Source organism: Girardinichthys multiradiatus, chromosome Y, assembly GCF_021462225.1.
Source record: "Girardinichthys multiradiatus isolate DD_20200921_A chromosome Y, DD_fGirMul_XY1, whole genome shotgun sequence".
NCBI classification, from domain to species: Eukaryota; Metazoa; Chordata; class Actinopteri; order Cyprinodontiformes; family Goodeidae; genus Girardinichthys; species Girardinichthys multiradiatus.
The window spans coordinates 24549072-24560331 of NC_061818.1; positions in this window are offsets into that span (position 1 = coordinate 24549072).

An 11260-nucleotide genomic window follows, 5' to 3' on the forward strand; every position below is an offset into this window, starting at 1 on the left:
TTTGATTTTATACATCAATGTCCCTTGGAAACATCCATCAGTTTTATAACTCAGCGGGTTTTTTTTTTGTTACATTTCCAAACAAAACCTTTTAAAAATAAGTCTTTATGTAAATAAGAAATTGCAGCATCTTTCTTTGGTGAAACTAATGATGAATCATTACTGAAAAAGATAGCTGCATTAACGTTAACTGCCTCTCTTATATAAACAAGTATTTTGATATCCTTGTGATGCTTTCCTATTTAGACATTTGATAAATCAGAGACACAGACACACTCTGCAGATGTCAGCAGTCATTTCAAAGGCTCAGTCATGTTTCCAGCATGAGGACCACCAGTGTAGCAACCATGCCTGTGCATGTGTTCTATGTAATTATTTGAATGTAGCATGCATATATGCCTTTTTAGCTGAACAGCAGGGATATCTGTGTTGGCTGCTGTGTAGCAACTACCTCAGCGGTTTGCAAAATTAGAATCAATCAGGGTTAGAATGGGCACCAGTTACACAACATCAAGGTAAACAAAAACAGAAAGGATGGCCCAGTACAGGCAGGGTGTGATATTCATCTTGTGTTATAAAATATTCCTTCTGCTATGTGACTCATGTCATCTAGGGAGACATTCTCCCATACATGGAGCATGAAACAGTTAAGATTATTATTAATTTAGTCAGAGAAAGAATGTTTTCAGATTTACTACTTTTCATTTTATTAAATGTTATTAAATTTGATCATTTCAGGGTGTATTACCAATAAGCGTCACCCCCCACAAAAACCACGCTGATCAACAGTATAGTCCAGAGAGTAATGACAGAAAAAACTGAGGCCTAAATAGGAAGGAAAGATTGCAGAAGGCAAGGATCAAGTTACCCCAATAACCAGAATTCATACTGTCTTCATGAAATACAGTAATTATAAAAATAGTAATGGAAGGAAGGTAAAACATCCTGAAAACCAACGTGGCAGACTAACTGAAAGACAATAGATCTCGACACTCAGGCAGGGAAAGCAAACATGGTAAATAAAGTTGTCTGGTCAGATGACACCAGAATGTTATTTTTAAGCCTACATCCAAAATGTGAAGAAAAGTGTGAAACTTACCTTGCACATTACCCTGAACACACCATCTCCATGGTCAAACATGGTAGTGGCAGCATCATGCAGCACCAACTGCCAAACATTACAGTCTCTGTACATTCCCCAAAAGACTTGTTATTGTAACTAAGACAAAAGGTGATCCTACAAAGCATTGACTCAGTGAAACTGAAGGAACACCACAATTTTCAGATTTGTATCTGTGAAATTGTTCACAATTATGCACTGTTTTCTTTTTTATTGGTTTGGTTTGGTTACACAGATTTCCAGTTTGTGGCTGTAACATGACATGATATAAAAGCAGTTTAGGGGTGTTAATATTTATCCATGCATAAATACTATACCAACTTTTTCAGGTACATTATCTGTAATTTCCCAGTTGAAGATCTGACATGATCATAGAACATTATCTGGAATATGGTAAACCATGACTAGGCTCTCATCAGTATTAATCACAGCAAGATGTATGTGATAAACCATGATGCAGCCCTGACGCACAACATTTGGTGACCCATAAACAGCTAATTCAGTGTTAGACGGGAATAATTTTAAATGCCATTTGGTCTCTGATGTAATCAGTGACCACGCTTTGCATTTCGTGACACACAATCCATCCAAAACTAATTCAATAGCCAACTGAATATGCTGTTAATTTGAAAGTATTTGACATCCACTTATTCCATAAAGAAACCCAAGAGTATCAAAGGCTGCCATAACAAGTAGATTTAAACATGTAAAAAAAAAAAATAAAAAAAATGTATGTATTTTTCTTTGTTACAGTGTTTTCTTTGGAGTCTCTTATTTCAGAGTTTCAAATGTTTGCTTCCAGTGAGAGATTTATTTTTCTGGATGCAGTTTTTGACTTTTGCCTAAATGAAAAGCAGTTGAGTCTTGACACATTGTGCAATTCAGTCTGTTTTTCACATTATAGGAGCTCAAACAATTTTTGGGGTTGTAAGTAATTCTTGTGCAAATGTCAAAGGATGAAGAAGGTGCCACCGGGACTTAACTTTTTTAACAGATTTTTTTATAAATTTTTGGTAACAAAAGCCTGTTCACATTTGTGCTTGTCAAAACAAAATAAAAATATTTTTTCCTTTTGCTTCCTTCTTTTCCCATTTGTTGGCCAAACCATTGGTGTTACGTAAACAGAGCTGCAAAGGGCAGCAGCTCATTGACGTCTATAGTTGAGCTTTTATAAGATCACTCAGTTGTCGCCATATTTACTGATGGCACTACTCAATGAAGTACGCAGAGTTGAAGGTGACTGTTCCCACTTTCACAAGTGAGCTAAATGCTTAGTGGAAATAAATTAGAGCAATTTTCCAATAGCATTTTACTGAGTGTCTTTGTCTGCAGACTTGCATTCAGCTGTGTATTAATTTCATGGTCCATTTGTTACTGTTTTTGACAGTGCATTTCAGGACAATGTCTTATCCAAACTTACCCTGCTCACGCAGTCTTGCTTTCTCTTACTCTCATCTTTTGCTTGTTGTAAAAGAAACACATCATCCATTTTCTCCACTAAAAAAAGTAATAGGTTACGATGGCCCAATATCTATGCACACCACCCTTTTTTAAATTTTTATTTGTGAAAATGAAACACTTAGCAAAATGTTTTCCACTTCATCATAATTCACTACATGGTGTTGGTCTATCTCATAAAATCTCCATTAAACAAATTTGTGGATTAATTTTGTAAAATGTGAACAAGATCAAAGAGAATGAATACCTGGTTTAATGTGCACCCTAAACGCCAAACTTACTTTGCTGCAGGCTAAAACTTACAATCTCAAAGGAACCTTCACAAAATCACTGGACATCATCAAAACACAATCTGACAACTGGACAGCCCAAACAGATAGGTGGCTAGGTAGATTTATGACCAAAATACCACTGTGCACATAAAAAAGTCTATTTTGTCTAAATGTTTTTAAGGAAGGGAACATGAATATTGATCTGACTGATATCTTTCCAGCGGAGACTCTGGGCCTGGATAATGAGATGAATTTGATCAGACTGCTTGTAAGTCCATTATGAAAATAACCACCTGGCAAAAACAATTCCTAGTCAAAAAGGTCAATTGAGGCAAACCCTGTGAACTGCTGTTTGTTCAGTGCAAGTGAGGTTGGTAACCCCAGATTATCCTAAAGGGGGTTTGAAAACTAAGGGCTCAAACATATAATGTTGTCTGTAACAATCTTCTACCATAAGAACAATAAAAGATAGTCTTATGGAGATGTTTTTTCTCACATATTTACAACTTCATGCACCATGCGTAAAACCACGCTCATTTCATAGATAAAAAAACACAGCTGACATATTGTCAGACTACCAAAACACACAGGTGTTTGGCAAACTGAAGCCTGGCTACAGACATTGAGCTGATTGGCTCTGACTTTTTAGGCTTTTGTCCTGGAAATCAAAGAATCATGCTTCATTCATCGGATTCTCTGCAGCGTAACTCTCCCTGACACGCAACAGACTGAGAGCACACGCCATGTAAACACACCACGGAGCGGCCTTGTCTGATTTCTCCAGGATCTCAGTGAAAACAGGCAGGCCCTATCTCTCTATATTCAACTACTTTACTCTGACTGTAGATTTCAAAGCTGAAAGTTTAGACTTACAGTGTAGAACATAGTCAGATTTTTTCAGAATGTTCTTTTTTTTGACAATACAAACACATGACCAAGGTTATTGGTCAGATAACCTCTCATTACTTTATTATCTTTTTTATCAAAACATATGCTTGTAGACGCAAGTGTAAGAAAAATGTATCAATATTTTTTTAAAGAAAGGTTTTAGCAACTATTTTTACAAAGGAAGAATCTGTCCATTGTGGACATTTGACTTTTCTTTCTGCAAAGGACTTCCCAGTTCTGTTACTAGCTACCTAGTGCTAATAGTTCTTTGTATACCAAGTATTTATTTCACAATATTTAGTTCAGGGGAAAGTGATAACAATAGAAAACTTTTATTATATTCATGAAAACATGCACCAAAATAGCACTTCACCAGCATACATGAACAGTCAAATGAACTTATTCCATAAAACACACAGTTGCTCTCAAAACTGCGAGGCTTCTGAGATATAAAGCAAATGGGATCATGATATATAGTTTCAAAATTTTGTCCATCTTTATTGTGAAACCTCTTTTACAATTCCAATGAAAAACAGATAAACCAGCTAGAAGAAAGGTAAAAAATAAATAGGTGCAGCAATCTGTTGCATAAGTATGCACACCCTCAAACTAGTGCTTTGATGAACCACCTTTTTACTTAATTTCAACAATCAATCATCTTGTGCACATAGTGAATCTGATTAGCCAGAAATAAGCTTAACTGTAAATTTAGACTCTTCCTGACAGTTGCACATTTGTTTCCTTTAGCTAAAGGTGTTATTTGCAGAGACAAAGACAATTTTATATAAATGTAAACACATGCACAGTAAATATACAGGTCCTTCTCAAAATATTAGCATATTGTGATAAAGTTCATTATTTTCCATAATGTCATGATGAAAATTTAACATTCATATATTTTAGATTCATTGCACACTAACTGAAATATTTCAGGTCTTTTATTGTCTTAATACGGATGATTTTGGCATACAGCTCATGAAAACCCAAAATTCCTATCTCACAAAATTAGCACATCATTAAAGGGTCTCTAAACGAGCTATGAACCTAATCATCTGAATCAACGAGTTAACTCTAAACACCTGTAAAAGATTCCTGAGGCCTTTAAAACTCCCAGCCTGGTTCATCCCTCAAAACCCCAATCATGGGTAAGACTGCCGACCTGACTGCTGTCCAGAAGGCCACTATTGACACCCTCAAGCAAGAGGGTAAGACACAGAAAGAAATTTCTGAACGAATAGGTTGTTCCCAGAGTGCTGTATCAAGGCACCTCAGTGGGAAGTCTGTGGGAAGGAAAAAGTGTGGCAGAAAACGCTGCACAACGAGAAGAGGTGACCGGACCCTGAGGAAGATTGTGGAGAAGGGCCGATTCCAGACCTTGGGGGACCTGCGGAAGCAGTGGACTGAGTCTGGAGTAGAAACATCCAGAGCCACCGTGCACAGGCGTGTGCAGGAAATGGGCTACAGGTGCCGCATTCCCCAGGTCAAGCCACTTTTGAACCAGAAACAGCAGCCTGACCTGGGCTACAGAGAAGCAGCACTGGACTGTTGCTCAGTGGTCCAAAGTACTTTTTTCGGATGAAAGCAAATTCTGCATGTCATTCGGAAATCTAGGTGCCAGAGTCTGGAGGAAGACTGGGGAGAAGGAAATGCCAAAATGCCAGAAGTCCAGTGTCAAGTACCCACAGTCAGTGATGGTCTGGGGTGCCGTGTCAGCTGCTGTTGTTGGTCCACTGTGTTTTATCAAGGGCAGGGTCAATGCAGCTAGCTATCAGTAGATTTTGGAGCACTTCATGCTTCCATCTGCTGAAAAGCTTTATGGAGATGAAGATTTCATTTTTCAGCACGACCTGGCACCTGCTCACAGTGCCAAAACCACTGGTAAAAGGTTTACTGACCATGGTATCACTGTGCTCAATTGGCCTGCCAACTCTCCTGACCTGAACCCCATAGAGAATCTGTGGGATATTGTGAAGAGAACGTTGAGAGACTCAAGACCCAACACTCTGGATGAGCTAAAGGCCGCTATCGAAGCATCCTGGGCCTCCATAAGACCTCAGCAGTGCCACAGGCTGATTGCCTCCATGCCACGCCGCATTGAAGCTGTCATTTCTGCAAAAGGATTCCCGACCAAGTATTGAATGCATAACTGTACATGATCATTTGAAGGTTGACGTTTTTTGTATTAAAAACACTTTTCTTTTATTGGTCGGAAGAAATATGCTAATTTTGTGAGATAGTAATTTTGGACTTTCATGAGCTGTATGCCAAAATCATCCTTATTAAGACAATAAAAGACCTGAAATATTTCAGTTAGTGTGCAATGAATCTAAAATATATGAATGTTAAATTTTCATCATTACATTATGGAAAATAATGAACTTTATCACAATATGCTAATATTTTGAGAAGGACCTGTAAATGTATCTGTCAGGAGATCAGCATAAAACAGCAAATGGTATATGGCCTGTACGTGTATAGCGCTTTATTAAATCAGAGGACTGCTTTACACTACAATCAGTTATCCACCCATTCATGCACACTTTCAGATATCGACACTAGTAAGCTACACCGTATCCACAGCTGCCCTGGGGCAGACTGACAGAAGTGAGGCCGCCATACAGTCGGTGGCACTGAGCCAAAAATCTCCTGTTTTCTTTGTATGTCTGGACAAATGAGTATGGCTGTTAAACAGAAGTCTTGTCTTTCAAAAAACATCCAGGACTGGCTAAGGTTTTCAAAAACCATATGAGATGAAATGAAAATAGAACCCTATTGAAACCTAAGCTTTACACAAAAACAACAGTGAACATAACCAAAAGAGCACCGTACCCACAGCAAAACATGATGGTGGCAGCATCATGATGTGGGGTTACTTGTTTCAGATTGAATTTAAATTTTTGTCAAGGCAGATTATCGTATGAACAGCTTCAAATGCCAATCCTTAAAAATCCTTAAACCTTCGGGTGTTGACAAGAAAGTTAAGAATGAAGAGGAATTCTGTTTTTCAACATTCCAGGATGTCTTATCATACATTCAGGTGAAAAAGGAAGAAAATTTCAAGTTTTAGAACAGTTTAGCTAGATTCCAAAGAAAAATGTAACAGAAAATTAGTGGGTTCTCTAAATCAATCTGATCAATTTCAAAATCTTTTGAAAAGCAGAGGGGGTAAATATTTTCAAGTCAGGTGAAGGAAGTGAGGAAAGCTAGCACCCCAGTAAAAAAGAAGATTGGATGCTGTTTTTGAATCAAAATGTAATTCAACTACTGGTTAGTATGTGAGCACTTATGCAGCCAGGGTATTGCACCTTTGATGTTTTTTCTTTCTTCCTGAAAGATTTGTTTGTTTTTCAACTGAGCTGTGCAAAATAAATGTAACAATGTATGTGGGAAACGTTTTGAAATGATTTATTGTTTAATTTTTTACACCAACCTGGCATTTTAAAAGTTGCTCTATGTTCAGTCATATTCAACAAATTAGAATAAGGGTTCAAATTAGGCTCATTTGTTAGATTAAAGTACCTTTTGTGAATAACAACCTTTAAGCACCTATTAAACATACTTTTCATTTTAGCCCACGTTTCAGTGTTAAACATTTTCTTTTTATTTGTATGAAATAATATTCGAATGTTTAATGCTATGTTTTATTTAGCTGTAAGCAGAAAATCTTCATAATTAACAGACATAAAGGCTTGAAAACATCGGTCTGTGTGTAATTAATCGATATAATGTGTTTCACTGAGTGAAATGAGTTACTAAAATAAATGAACCTCTCAATACTATTCTAATGTATTTATCATGACTGTACAGCCATATGAATAAATGCTCCTACCTGCTGTTTAGACTTGTCACTAACTGATTGTGTGTTTAATATCTTGCAAATGTCCGACATTGAAAATAAGAGCTGCCTTCATCAGGAACAAAGATGATGACCTGATGTCAGAAAAGTAGCTTTTATGACATCAGGTAGTAGTCTGAGTTCTGCAGCCTTTCTCCATTTAACTTAAAAGCAAATTGTGTCACTGTTGTTTGTTAGACAGACAATGCAAAGATATGTTTTAATATCTTCCTTTAGATTTCCACTCTCCAAAAACATGAGTGTTTAGTTAATTGGTCTCTCTTAATTGCCCTGTGTGCATGGACTGGTGACCTGTCCAGGGTGAACCCTGCCTCTTTACAGGTCAACAGCCCATTGCAGAGACACACAGTGAAGATATGTGCTGAAGGAGAGTAATGCAAAAGAAGTGTAAGATTATCTTTAGAAGGATACATTACTTTTTAAAAAGTCAAAATATTTGAAACCTTGTGACATTTTTATCCCCCAGTGCCACCACTACCTGGGGACATGTGGTTTTGGTGAGAGGCTGTGAAAGGGGTAACTTGAACAAAACAAAAGCAAACAAAACATGTTTCCACATCAGCTATGAAGCATTTTGTCCTCCATATGAACTTCATAATGTTGTCTTTCAGGGCTTATCTGTCCTCCTTGCTAATTGGTAAAAGCAAACATTGCTGAGAAGGAAATTAGTATAAGGTGTATAATTGTTCATGGCGTAAGTGTGCTGCCACCGGTGTGTTTACTCTGCTGGCCCACGTTGCCAGGATGGCATGTGTGCAGAAGCCCATATATTTACAAAAGCAGGCTGAAACTAGCTAAGGCACAAAAACATGTTCTAAGAGCCTGAGCATGAGGACACAGTATGCTACAGTCTGTCATTGTATACCATGTGAGGCATGTAAGTCTTTGCAGATAAAATCCAGATTTGATAAATGCATAAAAAGCGTTCTACCACCCTTTATCTAGGCTAATACTAAGCATATGTAAAACTTTGATTCGAGGCAAATGGAAGGCACATTTCTGTTTCTAGAAATAAGCCCCTGTAACATTTTTATGGAAACAGCATCATGCTAATTGTGTTTTTCTGCACGTGATATGTTTTATGCAACTCTGGGAAAAAATTGTCCTGAATTTAAACCAATAGTCAGGGATGTAGCACAGATTCACTCCACCCTGCTTGCACAAATCCATCGCCGAGACTTTGAACAACCCTGGCTTAGGTGTACACCTATCCGATTTCAACCTGTTGCCCCACAGAAGGCTAACAAAGGTCACTGGTGTTGGCCAGTATAAGGTTTCACAAAATATGACGATGTAAACACAAAGCATTGTGGATAAAGATCTTTGTTTTCTTATTTTTGGAGCGGTTACAGGATATTTGTAGAGAAGCTGATATGAAACTGGTGCTGAATATTTATGATGAACAATATCAATGTTTTGAACCTGGTTGACATTTGTATTGCTTCAATATAATAAAATAATGACGTAGGTTTGTAAACGCAGCAGGTTGACCTACAAATTACTCTGACAATTGCTTGCAACACATGGCATCTTTTGCTAAATTAAAAACATGTTGGCTGTTGTCTTGACCTGTTACAGTTCCCGATCAGCAGCCTCAGATCATCCTGTTCATGGTGTTGTACATTGCTCTTTTAGTCAAACTGATTTGTTGGTGTTAAAGAACCTTTCAACAGTACTTATATCCCTGGGTTGTTTTCACTTTTAATTACATAACAGCTGCAAACCTAACTATTTCATCAGGATTTCAAATGATGTTATATGAGATGTTTTTTCAGCCTCTAACAAATTTTTCTTTAAGATGCCTTCAGGTTTAGCCCTTCTCTTATTAACCGTGACACAAACTTTGCTGAAGGAAATTATCCTCACTGCTTGATGCTACCACCAGCATGCTTCACTGTGGGGGTTGCTTTGTTCTGGGTGATGTGCAGTGTTAATTTTCCACCACACATAGCTTTTTGCATGTGGGCCAAAATGTTCAACGTGGCTTGTGGAAAATTGAATGAATTTTTACTGACAAATTACACACAGATTAGCTCTATTTTCTCTATTTACTGTAAGAAATGAATTGTGCTTCTGGGGCGAGATGTCCTTCACATTTACATTTACTGCACATTTATAAAAGCAATAGAGAAAATGTTCAGGGGACATTTTTTATCTGGTGCTCATGCGCCATCCTTCTAATGCTGCCCTGGGCAACTGCCATACGGTCCATATATATAAAGAACCTATGCAAACCACAAGTTTCAGATTTATTTTTGTAAAAATTAAATTACCTATATTGTTGCTTCCACTTCACAATTTTACTCAGCTATGTGTTGGTTCATCATATGAAACCCTAACAAAATATACTGACATCTTATGTTTAAAATTTCGAAGGGTGTGAATACTTTTGTGATACACTTTATCTAAAATGTTGTCCTATGCCATATGTTGAAGCTGGGTACATCAGATGGTGGAAATCACACTATGTGATGAGCTAAATCTTACTAAAAAGAAGAACTGCGTTCTAGAAGAACAACACTTAAATCATATTGAAGACTTTCCCGTTTACCATCAATCGTTCTCTTCTCCACACTGATTCACAGGTGAGAAGATAGGTGAAAGGTGATGAGTGTTTAAACTGGGCAAAGTGGATGAGTTGAGTCTGAGTCACAAATGGCAGGATCTATCTTGGGCTACCTTAATTAATAGGCCATATGAGAAAGTCGATACAGATTGGATTGAATGCCGTGCAGGCAGTAGTTACAGCCAGCTAGACTTCTCCTTAGATTTTTTTTTTCCGCACTTTTACCCACTTTGATGTTTGCTACCACTGTGCATGCATTCTGACATTTTGTCCAAGCAGTACAAATGATGAAAGTGATAACAAAAGGGATGTGATGAATAATTGGGGTTGTATTAAGGCTCCTGAAATACTTCCTTAAGCCTGCTACATTGCTTGTATTTTGTTCCAGTTCTTTTAAAACGGGCAATATGGCTTTTTGCTCAGGGTGGTGGTACACCAAAAGCCGATGCCAAAAAGGGTAAAAAATGTCAATCAGTTATACTGAGAGGTTTTCTTTTACTTATTTGCATGTTCAGTCCATGGTAATGTAGGAATGGGTACACCTTCTGTGATGTGCACAGTGTAAGTATTCTAAGAAACTATTGCTGTGGATTATGATGCCGAATTGGTGTCTGATTGGCAGCTTTTCATTCAGAACTATAAAAAAGAGGCCATTTTTATGTTCTTTCAGAAAGATTTGACCATCTGTAGTTTAACATTTTACATATTCAAACTGGTCAGACTTCAGTTGGATAATTCTACATTTACCAAAGAGTTGTTAAAACACAGTTTGAGATTTACAACACCTTCTGTCTATGTGCATAAAAATACCATTTTAAATGTTTTTTGGCAGAAGGACCAGATTAGAAAAAGACAAGAGTGAAAAACACAATACATAGACCGAACAAACCTGTCCTGAATTACTTAATAGTGATTATGGAGGCTTTAAATTTACTGATAAATTTAAATCAGCTAATGTCAATATGTTTTAGCTCCTAATATTGCTGGTAAGCTAATTTTTTTATATCCTCTAAATATTTTTCAGCTCCTTACTCGTCACCAAGCAGCTTTTCAGTCATACCGGAAACCCAGGAAGTACAGTATTAAGCTTGAATGCTGGT